The following is a 21,636-nucleotide window of genomic DNA, read 5'->3' on the forward strand; positions in this document are numbered from 1 at the left end:
TACTGACCTTTCCTCTGATGTAAATTGCAATAAAGTGTTTGCTAGATAACGGGCCTACTGCCTAATATATAATGAGTTCTGTGTAGAGAACCACATTTTTATCCCATGCTACATATTGTCTCTCCAAAAGTTTATGTAACACCACGAAATATTCGTCCTAGACCCCTTATTTCGTATGCCAAAATTCATATCTCGACGAGATAAAGCGATTTAGCGATGTGTGTCCGGCTATTAAAAATTGTAAACAAGCTTAAAGCCGCAATTATGGACCGATTGTAACGAATTTTTTAAGGAGGTTGGGTTCGGGCCAGAAGATAAATGATTAGTTTTTGCTGATGATCGTGAAATGTTCAGGGAATGAAATGGACCAAAAACAAAATTTTAACCAATTTTGTAGCGGCTCTGTAGGTCAAAATAATAACCCGCAAAATTTTAAACAAAGTTTGAGTTTATGATGAAGAAGAAGCGTACAAACCAACGTGAAGATCAGATAATACCTAGCGGGTTAAATGGACTGAAACTTTTGTGTGAAATTGGTAAAAATGTCAATAACGTAGCGGTTAAACAACGGAAGTAGTAGTACTACATAAGTGGGTTTCATTACATTTTAGTTTGTGTGAACTAAATTTTCCTTTCCTGCTACAAAAATGTCTTTGTCATGCTAGATAACTTTTTGGTTTTGGTCATAAGTATTATACATTACATCTCTGATATTTGATAATTAAATTTTTATAATCATTGAAAAGAAGTTCCCGACTCCCCTCGCCTTTGCTGGTAAATTTGGTCCCAGAAAATTCTCTCACCTTCTCGAGGATTTGAACCCCTACGAAGTCGGTTGATCTGTTAACGGAGACAATGGTAGGATGGTCTAAGCCAAGCGGGTTGGTAAGACACGTCACTTATCCGGCCAGGCGCTACAATGGCGATGTCTGGCGAACTGTTGAAATCTCCTCTTATTTTCGTAAGAGCGTCTTCGTTCATCGTGTAAGATGTGGAGCTATCAATTTGCTCGGTCAGCAAAGCTTTGTATCCATCGCAACGTTGCAAGCTACAGGTGACGGTGAGATTTCTTTCTTGCATCGCGGCAATCACGAGGTTTATCCTACTCATAAAGTCCAGAATTTCGCTGACCTTGAATTGCTGGAATGATGGATTTCCGGGTTTCTGTACTAATGCTTTCAGTTTAATATTTAGTCCTTGGTACATATACATTTAAGGACATCTTTCTGATTACTCTAACTCGCTATTATTTTCACATTCCCTCTAACTCTCTATTATTTCCACACTTAGCTGATTGAAAAACAAATGAATGCTGAATTAAGTTCTAAATGCAAAATATATTATTGTTGCAATTACTCGTCAATATAGGACACAACCTGTAACTTTACATTTTAGCATTTGGAAAGTAATTCCTCTTTGCCCTTAGGTTGTCATGCCTTAAATATTTTATAAGACTTTCTCTGCCTGGTTAAGAGGCCTTTAGACATGAGCAGGCGTTTACTGCTTCAATACTCATAATCATTAAAAATCAAAGCCATCATCATTAACAACAACAATAGCAGACAACCGCAATTATGGAAACATGAACACAAATTCGGTTGGCTTCAATCACCAAAAACTTTGGGTGAACGGAAACAGAAACGAAATACTTTCGTTCGTTAGATGTTCATGAGCTAGTGGAAATACGATTTGACACCATTTCTTTTAGGTGCAAAATGTATTGCTTCTAGTCGCAGGGTTAAAATAAATGGTTGTGGTTTTATGGTTTTTGTTGCAGCACTCAAAAGTGGTCAGCGGAAATAAATTGACGCCGTAGGAAATTGAGTTTTTGACATTACTATTCTCGTTGCTGTAGTCGTAGTTCTGTGATAATAGCAATCAGAATATGATACGTTGAAGAAAGAAATTTTAAGAAATTTAAAGACATGGCGAATATGAAGTCAAATTTGAATTTTATTTGTTATGGAAATTACTTCACAACTTACGACAGGGGGGTTATTGAGAAAAGGGCAAACAATGATACCCATGCAATCTCACACACTGAACTATAAACTGTGTAGTTCACAATTAATATAAATATTTTTAAAAACTTTTTAAGTATTGTTTTAAAAAATATATGATCATTAAAATAATTAAATTTTCTTTCTTCCAGCCCTGAATATGTTGACCAACAACGAACGACACATCAGTTTCTTCCCTCCATGTTATAAACAAAATGATCATAAAAAGTTAGGAGCAGCAAGAAGACGAATTCGAAACTGCAACGAATTGTGATATAATCAGAGTGGTTTGTACAACCTATACAAAATTTTGGAGATCGTGCTCTATCGAGGATACGAAAACGTCATATACATAATCTGACAATAGGCATTATGACAATGATCAACGATTTCCGGCGCGACACTTCAGAATTCTGACGAAAGGTTCTCAGTGCAACCGAGAGCTGCGCACACTTACACTAGCGGTCATCTGAATAGGTTTGAATTTTTTTCTTTTTATATGTTAAGCTATCTTCTGATGTGTTCGTATTGCAGACCCATACTATTTAGTTTTTGAGAGTCCTATACTATGCCAACATTCCCAAGAAAAAACTTGACGGTGTTGCCATATTTTCGGAAAATATCCCAATTATAATAAAAAATGTACAAAAAAGTGACCAATTTTAGCGATCATCAGAATAGGTTTGAATCAAATAAAATTGAAAAATTGTACTATCCAAGCAAATATTGCGCAGTTTTTTGGTTTAGTTTAGTAAAATGGAACATTCTGATAAATCCTACAACAAATTTGACCCGCTTTATTTGGAACGTGGGTTCAATTCTCAACATTGAAAAGTTACCAAGAACTTTCAGATAAAATCAAGAAATGTTCAAACCAAAACGTTTTATGAACTTGCTTTACATGACTTTTTGATTTCGTTAGATCTCTTCTGAGCTTCGAAAATTGTCTGAAAGCAAATACCAAGTGTAGCCATATTATTAGGATCGATAAAATAGAAAGGTCATTGAAAATAGTTGGTAGTTTAGTTCAAGTTTCATTTTTTTACTATCCTTGCAGTGCAAATTTATGTGTTATCATGCTCACAAATCCACCATAGTTGCCCACATGTATCATAAATGTTCGAAAATTGGTATGGAAGAATGTTTCTTCGACGACAATAAATTAGAAAATTGTAATTCAGATTTAAGTCAAAGGGGCATGATATCGCCGACTTTTATAGTGCTGTATAACCTCAGTAGTCCATTCTTTCGTACTTATTCGTGTTTGTTTTATGACTTGTGAACAGAAAAAAACTTTTTGACCTGACTATATAGGTATTACAGCACTATAACAGTCGGTGATATCATGCCCCTTTGACTTAAATTTGAATTACAATTTTCTACTTTATTGTCGTCGATGAAACATTCTTCCAGTCCAATTTTAGAACATTCATGATACATGTGGTGAACTATGGTGGATTTGTGAGCATGATAACACATAAATTTGTACTGCAAGGATAGTTAAAAAATGAAACTTGTACTAAAATACCAACTATTTTCAATGACCTTTCTATTTTATCGATCCTAATAATATGGCTACACTTGGTATTTGCTTTCAGACAATTTTCGAAGCTCAGAAGAGATCTAACGAAATCAAAAAGTCATTTAAAGCAAGTTTATAAAACGTTTTGATTTGAATATTTCTTGATTTTATCTGAAAGTTCTTGGTAACTTTTCAATGTTGAGAATTGAACCCACGTTCCAAATAAAGCGGGTCAAATTTGTTGTAGGATTTATCAGAATGTTCCATTTTACTAAACTAAACCAAAAAACTGCGCAATATTTGCTTGGATAGTACAATTTTTCAATTTTATTTGATTCAAACCTATTCTGATGATCGCTAAAATTGGTCACTTTTTTGTACATTTTTTATTATAATTGGGATATTTTCCGAAAATATGGCAACACCGTCAAGTTTTTTCTTGGGAATGTTGGCAAAGTATAGGACTCTCAAAAACTAAATAGTATGGATCTGCAATACGAACACATCAGAAGATACCTTAACATATATAAAGAAAAAAATTCAAACCTATTCAGATGACCGCTAGTGTATAAGTATCAAGTGTCGAAGCAACCGAAAATTAGTCAAGCTGATAAATTAACTGTTTTCAGTAAGCAAATGAAATTATATTGTATATAAACGAAAATGTTCTATAATAAATACATTGATTAATTAGCTGGCCCTTTACATCCGAACTAAGAAAAGATCTCAATTCATCTCTATTTGTTGCTTTATCCTGCCAATCTGGGATATTGTATTCCACTTGTTTGCTCCATTGAAGCCTTGGCCTTCCAGTAGTGGGATTCTCTAACTCATTTTTTGAGTTACCGACAAAAATCGATAAAATTAAAACGTAAAATTATGAATGAAAAATTCAATTAAAAGTTGACAACACTCCTACTATCGGTAGAACTTTACGACTACTATTTAGTCGTCGCTAACTTACCGACAAACGTCATTAATTACCGAAATTATAAGCATTTTAATTTTACCGACATTTGTCGGTAACTCAAAAAATGAGTTAGAGAATCCCACTACAGTTCTGCATGTGAGGTCACGCGGCCCATATTTATACGCCTTTTTAGCTGCTTTAGCATGTTGAATAGATCACACGAAAGGCCGCATCCTTGTCTGAAACTTCTCTTGGTAGTGAACTGTTCGAAGATGTTCTTTCCTATTTTAACTGAGGATCGGGTATCAGTTAATGTCATCTTTCAAAGTCGAATTAGCTTTGCGTGAATACCAAAATAAGACATGGAATGTCGAAGTCTGATTTATAATTGACAACAAGTAAGAGAGGGTTATAGTCGGACAGGGCCGACCATGTAATACCCTACTCCACTACACCTGGGCACTATTTCCAAGGAATTTCTTTTGTATGATTGCGACATATTTTAGCCGTACATACATAAGTTGATATACATGGTAACATACCAGAGATATAGAACATACGAGTACATACATATATACGCCGTCATTACTGGAAACGCAAGGTATTATTTTCGCATTAATGACCAATCGGGGCTTTTTCGCTACATATTATTAAAACATGTTAGAAAGTATCGGTCAGCTGTACCGACGGAGATACACCCTCAGTCTCTGTTCCGATGTAGTCCATATTCGGACGTAATCCAAGTCTCTATGAAGTAATACCATATACAAAATTAAGACCAAACCGGTTTCACCCTTCGAGTGTTATCTTAGGCACTAGCCTGTTTAGTTGGCGTCGTCTCAGGAAGTACGTACTTGCCCCGTCGTAAAAGGAGTCCCAAGGCGAACATGTTTAAAACAAATTCAAAATGGTTCGAGAAGAGGAGTGGGCCGATATAGTCCATATTTGAACCATGCATATGGAAGTAATATTTCCACATCCCTAGTTTGGAATTTTGAACATTTGTGGGGGTAATTAACGGAAAGTGTAGACCGACAAAATTTAAGGGACCTAAAATTTGAAGCAAATATGTTGAAGCAAATATGTTGATTCTTGGAGAGTTAGCGTGCGCACCAGCCAGCCAGACCGACGGACGGACGGACATAAGTTAATCGACTCCAAATTGTCGGAAATGCATTTCGTCCAAACACACTTGGGGTCTAATATCATTATATCGATAATCCCGTTGGAGTAAATGTTGAGGATATATACAAACATTTACAGAATTTTAGAAATAGTTTTCGGTGACTTTAATGGAATCGATCAATGTAAAAAATACCAATATTTCGAGGTACTATTACAATAATTTTTATCAAAGGTATCACAAAACATCAAGACCCCGTACAGCATTGTAATTTGTAACAATTTATAAACCTGGGAATCCTTCTGTCATGATTTGAAAACTTGTTTATCAAGATTGTGACATTTTGTAACATGGAATATAAATGTAGTTCTATGCAAGAAAATCACAACAATAAAAACCACGTATGAATATGTTAGGCAGTAGTTCAGTTATCTAACCCCAATATTCATGTTGGTTTTCAAGTTTATTTTCTTAGATTACCGAAATACTTGTCCTAGAAATAAAATGTGGAATTTAATTTGGATATTCTTCCCTCAAAAATTCACCCGCTAAGAACTATCCGCTCATTATCCAACATTGTTGGCATCTTCCTTGAACAAAATTCTTACCTCGTGTAAAAATTTTTCAGTATTAAACTATAACTGCGAACTTTAGCGTGATTATGGTTACTATACACACAATTAAAGCTGTGGAATTTATGTATATACTAGGCTGTAACTCTGTTATCTGAGCACGTACATACATCAATATAATTCGCATCTATGGAATGGTCGGGAGATAGTCTTCCAAAAATAAGTCACGTGGGCGGAATGTGTCTACCAGGAATAAATATATAAGATATATTAAATTGTTTTCCAATTTTCACACAAAAATTTTGGTTCATTATACCCGCTAAAAACTATCTGATCATCATGTAAAATTGCAAGCTTTCTTGATGTCATAAGCTCACACCTTATTTAAAATTTCGTGCTGATCGGACTAAGATTGGGACCTACAGAGCAGATACCAATTTGGATAAAAATTTGGTTTTTTGTCCATTCCACCCCCTAAATATTTCACGATCATCGCCGATAACAATAGTGATCTATTCTGATTTGAAACCGACCTCCATACGAAATTTCGTGACGATCGGTACATAATTTCGGCCTGGAGTTTGATTACAATTTATAATGAACAGACGGACACATGGACGGACGGACACACATCGCTATATCGCTTTATCTCGTCAAGATATGAAAAATGGTGTATAACATTGGGGATATGTGTCGGTCTGCATTTCTTGGGTCTTTTCAAGGATTTGCCCTAAGTTAAATATCCGGTGAATAGCGGATTTGCCAGGTCTAAAGCTCTGAGCACTGAAACAGTTTTATCTCCTTTCTTGTGGACGGGACATAGGATGCTCTTGTGTACGGGACATAGGCAAACTTTTTGTTTCATTGACTGGTCAAGATTGAAAATGTGTTATATCAGCCCATGTTTTAGTATAGCCACCATATAACTGTACCTCCTGAGGTTCCGTAGTTTGAGGATTTAAACTACAATTTTTAAACGAACTAGCTGTAATTTGACATTTGAGGTTCTTAGTTGTCACCACACTTCTCCACCAAAAATTGTCAACATAGGCTCATGTTTTTATTGACTGATTTGATTTTGTTAACATGTTTTAACCGAACTAACCGTAATTTGATGTTTAAAGTTCTTAGTTGTCACACAACTTCTCCACCAAAACTTGTCAACATGTGAAGGGTTTGTTTAGCTACATTGTTTTACTGAACTGCCCGTAATTTGGCATTCGAGGTTGCCTGCTATCACGAAATTACTACAAGAAAAATAACGGTACCTCCCGATTTTCAGAATTTATAGAAATTTAGCTACATGTTTTACAGAAACATTTAAGGTTCCCTGTAGTCACGAAACTTCTTCGCCAAAAATTGTGAACATATCGCTCATTTACTCACAGGGTGACATAACTCAAAAAATGCGTTTTCTGAGGTAGCCATTTAATTTTTTTTACAACTTATACTTTATCTTGTGTAAAATTGTCATGCCCATATCTCTAAAACTCATCGATTTACAGCTCATTTACTGCAGGTTTGGTATATTTCAACTGAAAAGATTTTTTTTTGAGTTTATGAAGCACTTCAACACGTCAAATTATGCTTGATCTCGCAGAGATATTTAGCACTGCTATCCGGCTAGCTGTTTGCAAAATATGGTCCAAGTAGTTATTTTATTTTTTTGTAATAATCTTTTAAAGTTGAGAAGTTAAATTTCAATCGACAACTTATTGTTTTAGATGTGTCACTCTCTGAGTGAATGAGCGATATGTATGTGTTTAGGTATACCTCCCATATAACGGTACCTCCTGACTTTTAGTGTTCTCTAAAGCTGTATTTTTAGCGAAATAGCGATAATTTGACATTTTAAGTTCCCAGTGGTCACCAAACTTCTTCACCAAAAATTGTCAACACACATTGATGAAACTCCCATTTAAATGTACCGCCCGATTGATACATTTCCTGACCTTAAGTTGGACGAATCACATCAATTCTACAGTGGGAAAAACATACGCCAAATTGCGTGCCCTTTGGATCACGCATTCTTATACACCCAAAACCATACACGATGTGTCTTAACTAAATTTAAATGGAAGGTGCTTCCACCTGGGAAGTTTTTGCAGATTCTGAAACTACATGGCTCATAGATGAGAAATCTCAAGAAAAAAAAAAAATCGCCGGAGGGATTTTCAAATAAATCGCGATTTAAGTTCACATTTTTAGGGGTTCTTTAGGTTTTCACGATATTGCTTGGAAACCGCGAGTCCTATGTAAATAGACCTAAGGAAAATGTTGTAGCTGTGAAAATTCTCCACAAGATTGACCTTTACGATATTTTCGTAGGTTTTACCGTTTTTGAGATATAGAAGTTCAAATTGAGACAATTCGCTGACTGTGTCGCCTCCTTATAAAACAATATCATGCTCAGTGCGCCTTAACTAACTTTTGATGAAAACCGCTTACACATGGGAAAATTTCGCTGATTCTGAAACAGCAATGTTCATAGATAAGAAAAATAAAAAATCAGAAAAAATCGCGGGAGGGATTTTTAAATAAATCGCGATCAAAATTCCCAATTTTAGGGGTTTTCTAAGTTTTCACGATTTTGCTTGAAAACCGCAAGTCGTATCGAAATGAGCCTAAGGAAAATGTTGTAGCTGTAAAAATTCTCTACAAGTCTGACCTTTAGGTTTTTTCGTAGGTTTTACCATTTTTGAGATATAGAGGTTCAGTTCGAATTTTTCAGAATTTTCACAGCTACAACATTTTCCTTAGGTCTATTTACATAGGACTCGCGGTTTCCAAGCAAAGTCGTGAAAACCTAAAGAGCCCCTAAAAATGTGAACTTAAATCGCGATTTATTTGAAAATCCCTCCGGCGTTTTTTTTTTTGTTTCTTGATATTTCTCATCTATAAGCATTCTAGTTTCAGAATCTGCAAAAATTTCCCAGGTGTAAGCACCTTCCATTTAAAATTAGTTAAGGCGCACCGCGAATATCGTCTACTTTTAGCTAAAACTTTACAAGTTCCCGGCCTAATTTATGGGTGTGAGCTGTTTGGTAACTGCGATTCCACCAGTCTCCGGAAGTTTAATGTGGTTTTTAATAGCATTTATGGAAGAATCGTCACGAAATTTTGTATGAAGGTCGGTTTCCGACCAGAATAGAAACGATAAGTTTTTGGTGGTGATCATAATGAAGGCGGTGACATTGACCAAAAACAACATATTTATCTGATTTTATGTAACGTCTGGGATTACGACAAAGAAGAAGCTTGCAATTTAACGTGATGATGGGATAATATTTAGCGAGTGAAATGGACCCGAACTTTTATATTAAAATTTGTAAAGTTTTAAGTATAATGACTATATATTTGTTCCTGGAAGATATGTTCCACCCCGGAAGTTGTATTTAGGAGAGGAACTCTTCGCCTTTCCATTGATACTGATGTACGTGGTCAGACAGCATAATGACAGCCAAGTATAAACAGACATCCCACAATTACAATTGTGTGTAGTATAACCATAATCTCGCTTGTACAAGGTGGTGCAAAAGTAATCTTCCTATCAGAAAATGCTATAATTTTTTCGATTGGCCCCTAATGTCAGTTCTGTTTTGACATTTGTGTAGAAAACACATGTAAAATACACGTTAATAACCAATGTTACTCTACACTGCTCCAGAACGCGGAATATTGGTGACTATTTATTTGGCCAATAATCGGTCGGTGACTTTGGCACAAGGTGAATTTCGTCGCAGACGTTTAGCCGCTCGCCTCGAAGAGACTGGCACAACACGTGATGCTGCCATGCATGGCAGACCCCGGAGTATCCGTTCTGCAGAGAATATTGCTGCTGTAGCCGAGGATGTCATGGAAGCGCCGTCGACATAGGCCAGACGACGTGCCACGCAAATGGGTATCAGTTGAATGTCTTTACAGCGAATTTTGGTACAAGATTTCAAGATGTTTACGTACAAAGTCCAGACGGTGCATCAGCTGTTAGATGCTGATCGTCAATCGCGTCTAACATACGATCAAGCCATCCTTAATCACCACCAACAGGAAGATGCTTTTCATCAAAAATAATCCTGAGTGATGAGGCGCTCCAGACTTCTTTTTGTGGGGCTTTTTGAAGTCGTCGGTTTATGTCAACAAGCCTCAGACTCTTTCAGCTCTTAAAGACAATATCCGAGAAGAATGTGAGGACCTATCGCCGGAAGTTTTGGCCAAAGTGATGGACAATAGCATAAAAAGGGCTCAAAAGACAATAAACTGTGGTGGCGGCCATTTATCTGATATCATAAAAAAATTAAAAGACCAAATAAAAATAATCCACAAGAAAAATCAAAGTTTTTCATTTTTTTAAATTACAGCCAAAAAACTTCGGAAGATTACTTTTGCGCCACCTTGTATCTAAAACCTGTCGAAGTATTAACACCACTACATAATATGGATGGACTTTGTGCTGGATGGTAGTCAGACGAACATAAATGAACACACACACAGAATACCACATTTGTACACATTTATTACACCTGAGATATGTATATTATACAGTAAATGAATTTATTCTTATGATTCTCCGTGTGTGTCTGGATGAGCATGAATGTTCAAGGTAGAGGTAGTCGGCTTTGCACACATCCTTTTTAATTTTTTTTTCGTAGTTAGTACTTTACCTGCTTCCTGACTAAACAAATTATGGACAAACTAAAAGTAAACAGATTTTCTACTTTCGTTTCCCCTATGAACATAGCCTGCAAATTGCGCAAAATTATTCATTTACGTTTTGTTTTCTTAACTGTCCTAACTTATATTCTTGTTAGTGTGTTTATATACAAAATATTTAAACTAGCGTATAAACACAGACATACACACCCACGTGCATGCAGACAACTTTGTACGTGGAAATGAATATATGTTTATATGGATGCCACTCTGTAGGTCAAAAATTATGATAATATCATGACACTTATGGCATTCTATAGACCTTTTAGCATCTGTTATGTTTACGGAGCCTACTGCTTTCTGGTAGAGGGTAAAAATGAGAACGAATTGTTGGTTCTTGGAAATTAATTGAAGTATTTACAATGTTTTCGTATCGGTTGAGTATGCGTTTAGTCAAAATTATTATTCTTAGATAACGTTTACGTTGAATATGAATTTTCATAACCTTAACCTTTAAAATCACTTAAATCAGTATTAATCATAGGTGTGAGAAATGATATACATATGCAATTAACTAGAGCTGTACGGCAAAATAGTTTATAGAGATGAGCGATGCAAATAAAGATATTTATAGAATAATGCCACCAACTATCAGAGATGGATACTTTTAAGGAGTCCGAGAAAATAAATTTTCATCAAAAACTTTCATCTCGTCGTAGATTAAAGAAAGATATCACTGTTACTGTGCAGACGTGTTTTTAACTCGCTCTTAATAATATATCAATTCTCGCTGTGTTACCATCGCATACATCATAAAAAACGAAAAAAAACTTTCTTAGTTGTTTCCCAGATTGGAATTCTTTAAAATATTACCAATTTGTACAACGGTTGTTGTGTTTTTTGCCAAACAAATAAAAGCAAATAAAAACATTTTTTCTCTTCGTTTATCCTTTGTGCGTTGTCCGTAACAAACATTACATCGTGTTCTAAAAGCTTTGGCTGATAATTGTCAACATCAACATTGTGTCAACTCATCATTTCGTTCTATGCTGCTACGAAACATATGCTTGCGCCTTTAACATTTTTTTTTTTGTGAGACGATTCTTACAACACCTAAAGCTTTATTACACACGAGCTTTTATGTTAACTTATTACACTGCTGCAATTTTACATAAGTACATACTATGAGCTGTTCAAAGATTAACTGCCAGTACGCATTAACTGATTATCCAATGGTATCATGTTGGCTTTGCCTCGATACTTATCATGTCAAATGTGTTGAACTAGCTGCAAAAACTGCTGACAACCTAAGAGAGAATAAAGGCTTGCGGTGGTGTTGTAGTAAATGTCGTGTATATGATACGGAATTCTTTTCATTCTTCAAGAAAACTCGGGAGGAGTTTAATATAATAAGTCTCGACCTAAATTCATTAATGGATAGGTTCCTAAAGTACAAAGAAATGTTTGATAATAAATCATGCCTTGAACAATTCCTTGATTCTCCAGTTGATTCAGAGCGAAAAAGGAAGAAACCCTCTGATAATGCTGCTGGTGTTCCACAAAGTTATTCTAACTCCTTAAATATTCCACAAATTAATATTGATGATACCCCATCGAAGAGTAACTCCAGAGTAACCGAAAATAACGCTGTGTCATCTGAAATGACACCGTCATGTTCAAAATCCTCGAACACTTTTTATTCGCCTCAGGCTACTCCCAGATCTCAAAATAGCCACAGTCCTCCCAATTCCCAAGGTCTAATAAAATTGAAAGTATTTGAACCAAAACGTGCAATATTTGCTGCCCGCTTTGCTGCTGAAACATCCGCTGAACATGTAGTGTCGTACATAAAACACAAACTGAATGATGACGCTGAAATACAAGTTACTAAATTTAAATATGCCCAAAAACGAAACAAAGCATCATTTAAGATTGCTGTTCCTGAAGGTGTATATGATAGAGTATTAAATCAACAATTCTGGCCAGAAAAAGCTATTATACGTGAATATATCTTTAAAGATGTTCCGAAGACTGATATAGTGTACTTACCAAATGTTCCATCAAAAAACTAAATACTCCATCTTCTGTTATCAATTATTCTTTAGAAGTGCTGGTCCTCCCTGGAATTCTAAAACATTGTCAAAGTTGAAAAACAAAAAAAAATAAGTTATACAAGAAATTTAAACGTAGTGGTTCATCTTTAGATTATGTACAGTATTCAATTGCTAGATCGAAGTACATGCTAGCTAATAAACAACATTACAACAATTATATTTCAAAAATAAAGAACGAGCTTCTATCCAATCCTAAATCCTCTTATGATTTCATTAATAAAAAGCGACGTTCAAATGTGTTTCCCAATATCATAAAATTTGATGGAATTATTGGTGAAGATGATATTAGTATCGCCAACATATTTGCTTCTTTTTTTCAAACTACTTATTCCACAAAGACCCATGTGGACAATTATCATTATCCTTACTCTATTTCTGAAGCTAATTCTATAATTGTAAAACATTTTGATACTTCAATGGTGTTAAATAACCTTAAACGTCTTAAATGTACAACTTCTACTGGGACAGATGGAATTCCACCATGTATACTAAAAAATTGTGCAGAAAATTTAGCCCTTCCTCTAACCATTATGTTCAATATGTCTTTAAATACAGGGTTTTTCCCAGCAATATGGAAAGAATCCTACATTGTTCCCCTTTTTAAATCAGGTAGTAGAGAAGATGTGTGCAACTACAGAGGCATCGCCAAACTTAATGCCATACCAAAATTATTTGAAAAACTGGTGACTGATTTGATATCCTTCCAAGTATCTTCTATTCTTTCGAGATACCAACATGGATTCCGTAAAAATCATTCTACTGTAACAAATATTATAGAACTAACCTCGCTGGTCAATGAGGGATTTAGATTCAAAAAACAAACCGACTGCGTGTATACCGACTTTAGCAAGGCCTTCGACAAAGTCAATCACAGTCTGTTATTGCTAAAGTTACATCGCATGGGTTTCAGTAGTTGCTTGATCAAATGGATAAAGTCATACCTACTTGGTAGAGTACAAATTGTTAAATTTGGTAATGCTACTTCCAACAAAATTTTTGTAACTTCTGGTGTACCACAAGGGAGTCACCTTGGACCCGTAATGTTTTCGCTATTCATCAATGACATGCCAAATGTTATACGCCACTCAAATGTTCTAATGTATGCAGATGACATCAAAATATTTTACTCTTTTAAAGTTCCTTCCGATCAACTTAATTTGCAACAAGATCTCAACAGTTTTTACCAATGGTGTAATATAAATTTGTTAGAACTAAACATTAAAAAATGCAAACTTATGTCATTCTATAGGATACAAAAAATTGACTCAAATTACTATTTGAATGATTGCATGTTGGAACCTGTGGCTTCTATAACAGACCTGGGTATCCTTTTGGACCATAGATTGGACTTTAGAAATCACATTTCGTTAGTCATAAATAAAGCATATAAAAGTCTGGGCTTTATCAAACGATGGAGTAAAGAGTTTTCAGACCCATCTGTTACTAAGCAATTATACATTTCCCTTGTACGCAGCACATTGGAATATGGATCGATAATATGGGATCCCGCGTATACCATCCATTGCAATGCAATTGAATCCGTACAAAAACAATTTTTGTTGTTCTGCCTTAAAAATCGTGGTTGGAATGCACAAACCTTACCATCTTACGAATATCGTTTAAATTTGTTGAAACTACCTACTTTAAAAAGCAGACGTTCGATGTTAAATGTCACATTCTTATTAAATGTTATACAAGGCAAAATAATGTTAGAGTTTATTTTAGATCGAATATCTTTAAATGTACCTTTTCGACCATCTCGTCAATATAAAATTTTTTTCAGGTGAATTACTACACATCTAATTACGCTAATAACGACCCTTTACGGCGTCTTTTTGTCGAATTTAATAAATTTTACCATCTAATAGAATTGTCTGAAAATCGTGACTCGATAAAAAGAAAATTAATTCTATTCTTAAATTCATCATTGTAGTCATTGAAATGTATATATGTATGTAGTATTTAATTTAGTCTGTAAGGATTTTGTAATCTATAGACTTAATAAAAAAAAAAAAAAAAAAAAAAAAAAAAATGTTCGTTTTCCCATATAAAATGCAAATACTTAAGTTGCACAGTCGCTTAGTTACATTTTTAACGCAGTTGCAGTTGACCAATCGAATTAAAACTTTGCACACTTTTCAGATTTGGATGACAATACATGAATATGAAATCAAAACCAATATTGGTCCATTTCACAGTGTTTTTCCATTGTTTCATTTATCTTGATTTTCAAATCTGGTAACTCATTTTTGACACAGTTGCAGTTGACCATAAATAACAGATAATTAAAAAAATAAGTTTCAGTGTTTTATTTATAAATGCACCTAAAACTAGAAAATAATTTGTCGCTTAGCCTCAATAAGTATATTCTTCCACATGATGGAAACCCTCAAATAAAACGCTTGTATTTAAATTAAAAATGGTAGCAAAGTGAAACGGCAAGTGTTTTATTTGAGAGATTCCATCATGTGGATGAATATACTTATTGAGGCTAAGCGACAAATTATATTCTAGTTTTAGGTGAATTTATAAATAAAACACTGAAACTTAATTTTTGTTTAATTATCTTTTATTACACTATGCAACACTGAAAATGCAAACAACTCCTAGTATGCATTTTTCGAAAGTACATATTTAGACTACAAAAACCCTTGTACGGTTTTGTCCTGTCAGATCCAGTTCGGATTTTATGCCCTCATCTAAACCGGGCTAAACCTACACTTTTTTGCATTTATCAGGCCTTTATCTCAGAAACGAATAGGAATTCGGCCTTGCTGTCTTTAGCAATATTGTAGCCATAAATTAGTAGAACTTATCTTTTGAAGAATTCACATAAGAAAAACTCAAAATCTATAAAATATAGAAAATTTTACATAATTGCTGAAATTCTGGTCAGTATCGGCTAAATTATTGGGAGTTGAACCAAGTATCCTTTTGCTAAAATCTTCCAAATAAAGTTCTCAACAATTCTTTAGAACATTCTGAAACTCTAAAATGCTTACTTCATGTTGTTTCAGTGGTATTTTGCATCATATCTTTTACAACACGTATTTCAAACACAGTTCACACCAACAGTTTATTCTCGCATTTCGGATTTCACTACATTATTGACATTTTTATTAAATCGTCGTTTAAAAATGTACTGAAAACAACGGGAGAGAGGCATTTTACAACAATGACATGTTCTGAAGAGTTGTGTAGTACATTCCAGGGAATATTTTTCCAAAATAACATATTCAGAAAAAATTTACGGTTTTGGAGATACGGTGCGAAATCTATAAAAATTGTGGCATTTTTGCATATATTTTAAAATTTGAGGCAATAAATGTAATTTTTTGAGTTCATTATTTCTCCAAATATTCTATTCTTGTCCTTATCTAGAAATTTGCTTCAGAAAGAGAAGAAGATGGAGCCATAAAATCCAAGCTGGATCTGACACAACAAAACCCAACTGGGGCTTCTTGTCGTTTGGGTCTGTACTTTTAAAAAATCCTCAGTTCGAATTGTTTGCACAAGGTCACCTTAAAAATGTTGCACAGTGTTATAGTATCAAAATGTAGCATATGTGCTGACTGTAAACTGAAAATTTTGAACCCGGGGCTTCAAAGAAAGAAAATTCCGGATTTAACAAAAGGGAATATGCTTAGTAAAATATTCGATGCAAAGGATGCTTTTTAATCATGGCTGCAAGTGATCTGGCATGTCATCTTTTCATCATTTTCACTTATGAATTTTATATGAGCGTTACCCACAAAAATTGACATTCATTTCGGATCCAAAACATAGGATTTTCACCGACGCTTTGACATGTAATTTTCACCAACCTTATGGCATGTCATTTTCACTAACCCTTTGACATGTCATTTTATGTCTTGTTTAGAAAATGAAAAATGTTACATTGAGATATTATTTTATGACAAACAAGGCAAATACGAGTAGAGCAGCTACTGGTATCGACAAATTTGGATATGATACATCAAAATGTTCTTTATTACAACAAAAATAAGTTTGTTACAAAGGAATTTGACACTTCATATGCGAACAGTTGGTGTGACACCACTACCTATCCAATATACCTTGATGACAAACAAAAACGAATTTATGAAATAACTACAATTACTTTGTCAACAAAAATGTTTGTCAACAGAGTTTATTTCCACCACAATTAATTTTCCTGCATCATCCAAAAGGTCTTTTATGTTGCCTTCCCATCACTAGTTCAGCTTTCCACTTGGACTCCAAGTGGCTGTTTTTCAGTTAATAACAATAATTTTTAACAATTGCCTTAATACACTGTGGCACAAAATGGAGGTGGAAATCTGGGGCAGAGATAATTCCTTTTGGGGGTGAAAGCCCTTGGTGAGTGTATTAAGAATCCCGAAGGACTAATCCGCCGTGAGTCGAATTCCGATTTATGGCGTGATGAAGTTACTGCTGAAGACCCTGTAAGGCATCTAAAATTAGCGTTATATATTTGTTAACTGTTGTTTTCGTAGAGCATTTCGACCTTCTAACTCGCTTCCTTCAATGCCATTTTCGTCCTTTATTTTAAGAACCGCTATAAAAGTACCACAAGATGATGTTTTTCAGCTTCGAAATGTCCCTATTCTTAAAAAGAGGAATGCAACTGACGTAAATAATTTTAGGTCAATTTCGTTATTATCGATTCTAGGAAAATTATTCGAGAAGGTAACACTATGCAATATATTTAAGGTAATTTTGTGCAAACAACTTCTACTGTGGATTTTATGAAAGTGCAGACCTAATCGACAAACCCCGTATTTTGGTTTTGTGTTGTTAGATATTTTATGGCCTCATCTAAACATGGCTAAATATTGACTTCTTAGAGCAAATCGAGGCAATATCTCTGAAACCAATTCGAATCGTGTTTAAACCTCTGAAGCAAACTTGTAGATAAGAGCATGAAGAAAATATTTGGAGAAAAATTAACCTCGAAAAACTACATCTGTTGCCTCAAAATTAAATATATATAAATAAATTCCTTTATTTCGTATATTTTGCACCATATCTCCAAAACTGTTACATTTTTCGCTATCTTTCATTTGAAAGAAATATCCGCTGGAATGTAATTCACAACTCTTTAAAACTTTCCATTCCTGTTAAATGCCTCTAAAACGCTATTTTTCAGAGGAAATTTGCTTAATATACGTATGAGCTATGCAAAAAAAAGTTCCAAATTAAAATAAATTAAAATAAAATTCCAGAAGTACAGTCTAAACAACATGAAATAAATATTTTAGAGTTTCAGAATGTTCGAAGGATATGTTGAGCACATTTTTCGGAAATTTTTTGCAAAAGGTTACTAGGTTCAACTGCCAATAGTTTAGCTGCTACTTACCATAATTCCAGAAATTATGTAAACTTCGATATATTTTATCGATTTTGCGCTAGATGCAGTTTTTCCTAGTTCTTCCATTTGACACGTAAGTTCTTCTACTTTAGGGCTATAAAGTTCTTTTTAGTTTCTGAGGTAAAGCCCCGATAATTGGGAAAAAGTGTCGTTTTAGCCAGGATTAGATGAGGCTATAAAATCCAAGTATATACTTTCAGAAAATGCCCATTGGAAGTTGTTTGCACAGTGTAATAAAATCAAAAAATGAATGTTGGTGTTCCTACTTCCTATATTCTTCCCTATCAGTTTTGGTTTAAGTCAGGAAATTAAATGGAACATGCCCTTCTTAAATTTTAAATTAAATTTTGGCAAAGCCAATCACATAGGTGTAATTTATAAGATGATTTACATTGGACTTAAAATTTCAACAGACGGACGGACTGACAGACCGACGTGGCTATTTCGACTTAGAAGTTTAGCCTGATCAAGAATATACATACTTTATAGTGTCTCCAACGAATATTTCGATGTGTTACAAACAAAATACCAAATTTAATTACACCCTTCATATTATAGTAGAGGGTATACAAATATTTAGTTAAAGCGTGTCATTTTCATTTTCCCCTCCTTCACCCCTACCCCTTCGTTAAAAAACATAATTTCTCTTTCGAATCGAAAATGTTTCGTGCAAAATGGTAGTGATGTCAATTTAACAGCGAGCCAATCAACGATTTAATAAGGGGAGGTACACGGGTAACACTTAAGGAATCGGGCAAATATACGTGTGCTGTCGCAATTCAATTCAATTCAAGTAGTAGTACTAATATACCACATCTTAAATAACAATCAAAATAAATAACAATAAAAGAAACAACAACAATGTTTGTGTCCCTTTAAAGGACCACCGCATTGTTTGCGTTAATTTATTCAAGCGTTTTTCTCTGTTTTTTAAGCCCCTGCATGTACCATACGGCCTTCTAATAATCCTCTGTAAATTGAAATTAACATACACACATGTATTTCAATATATGTCTGTATCCGTCCAAAATTTTTGATGGAGAAATTAGTTGAACACTAGTAATCCTAATTACAGCAAATTAAGATCAAACATTCGGCTAGGAGAGCATGAGAAGGTTCTCATTTCCCTAGCCAACAGTTCTGGGATAGCAGATAATTGAAACTTTTCCACTGACTATCAATTGATTATTTAAAAAAATGCATAAAAATATCAAACTTAAGTGTCGCTAAAAAAATTATATTGTAAAATGGCAAAGACTTTACAAAAAGTACGCAGCGCAGTGGTTCAGAAATCTATTTTCTATATGGTATTCGATAGCAAACATTTTGAAACTAACGAAACCAAAAAATTAGGTCAATATCTTACCATAAGTATGTATACTTCCCAAGTTAAATGTGCTGAAAATTGGGACCTCTGTTCGGCTGGCAGCCCATTATTATTTGTTAGTTGTTCACAACGATTTGACGAATATATGTAACATTTCAGGGAGGGAATTAAATTTAATTGCCATATTGACTTTAAAATTAATATAAGACTTAATGTCAAAAAAATTAGCCTTTTTTAATTTTTCCACAAGGCACAATGGTCTCAAATCCAAATTTTCTGGCCAAAACTATTTCAACGTCCGTTTTGTATTGAAAATAATTATTATTTATAATGAATGTGTACAAACAGCAATTTTTACGTTTTATCGACCAAAATGACCAAAAACTGCCAAAATTTGTTGAACCAGGGTGGTCACGTTGTGTAGGGTCTAAACCAAAATATTTACCTATGTTAATAATTGTTGGTACTAAGGATTCATATCTTCCAAGAGGTCGAAATACCAAATTTCCGCCGTATCGGTCATAAAGTGTCGCTAAAATCCACAAAATATCTTAAATCGGACGGTACTTTTATGTGGGGGCTATGACAAAAAATTTACCTATTTTCAAAAAAATTATACATAGATGTGGGTTTTACCGTTATATTTCAATTGGATACTACGCACATTCACAACAGGTATTTACAAAAAAATTCTCCCATCTTAAAATAGAAAAATCCACTTTATTTTAACTGTGGCAAATTTGAGCAAGATTTGACTTCTGAATTTATTAATACAGACCTAGCTTCCAAATTCGATTTATAGGTGGACATATTTGGACATTTTTTAAAAAGTTTAAATATATATAAAAAATATTTGTAAAAAATAATTTTCTATATATAAAAAAAAATTAATTTTTTTAATTTTAATTAAAATTTTGAAACTTCCAAAAAATTCCTGCTTGAAACCATAGTGCAAGGTCATAAACCCAAGATAAGAACGAATGAATGAATGAAAGTTCTTATTGGTTCTTTTATTTTTTCAATTGCTCTAATAAAAATCTAATTTAAAACATATCGTCTCAATTCTTGATTGATTTTGTATTTATTCTTCTTTCACTTTTTCTATAGATATTGGGAAGAGTCATTAAATGAAATTGTATACGTAGTCTGTGCTTATCATTAGTCCTACCAAACCTAACGATGATGGAGACAACGAAAACGATATCAACAATAAGACATAACAACTTTGGAAGCGACGACGGGTGACAATGGCGGTGGCAGCGCCAGCAGCAGCCCCAGGGATTTAAATATATCGAGCAAGACGGCGCCACCATTGAAAGATTCCAAATGTTGATTTTAATGTCGAATGTGGTTCATGCGCTCCTTAGAAGGTAAGCAGCTTTTGGATGAGGAAAACTCATTACGTGTTAACATTAGTTGAAGCTATTAAAGCATAATGAATGAACATGTTGTGTTTATGCTTCACTGGGATTCCAATTAATAACACGTCATGTTTAAAGAGTGCGCTTGACATATACATAAGAAAAATAACAGCAACAAGTATAAATTCCCTTGAATAACTAACATTTCAATGAATTGTGGAACGAATTTATTTAAAATTAAGTCAAATTTTCAAATAACGCAGATACACTTAAATTTTAAAAATTCCCTGTAAATATGTATGCATGAGTGTGTGAAAAGATATTGATATGGATACACTTATTAACTACATCATCCACCACAATTATAATTTGGTTTTGTGTGAACAAATGGCAACACATCAAAATAACAGTCCGAGAGGCAAATATTAATTCTGGCTACCTAAACATTGTAAGCATCCTAAAAGTTTCTATTTTTGGAAATGGGTGATCCATATGGGAACAAAGTTATTCTGTCTGTTACTGTTAGCATAATTTTTAGGTATCGAAAAAGCCATTGTTGGGAAATGGGTTACTTTTTATACCATACACCACAATGTGGAAAGGGTATTTTACGTTTGTTTTTCGAAAAATTCATGGTAAAACCGCGAAATATTCATCGTAAACCCCCATGTCGTATACCAAAATTC

The 21,636-nt window shown here is 34.2% G+C and overlaps 1 long non-coding RNA gene across 1 annotated transcript in view; it reads left to right on the plus strand.

Moving 5' to 3' along the window:
• The window catches only part of LOC141390685 (uncharacterized), a 97,097-nt gene extending 76,145 nt beyond the window's left edge, over positions 1–20,952 (plus strand). Inside the window, exon 3 of the long non-coding RNA XR_012409446.1 lies at positions 20,697–20,952. This is a non-coding gene — a long non-coding RNA (uncharacterized lncRNA). The remainder of the gene's footprint in view (positions 1–20,696) is intronic.
• The last annotated feature ends 684 nt before the right edge of the window (positions 20,953–21,636 follow it).

The sequence above is a fragment of the Musca autumnalis genome, unplaced genomic scaffold (assembly GCF_047663935.1).
Source record: "Musca autumnalis isolate F117 unplaced genomic scaffold, ASM4766393v1 scaffold_1, whole genome shotgun sequence".
In the NCBI taxonomy this organism is placed as follows: Eukaryota; Metazoa; Arthropoda; class Insecta; order Diptera; family Muscidae; genus Musca; species Musca autumnalis.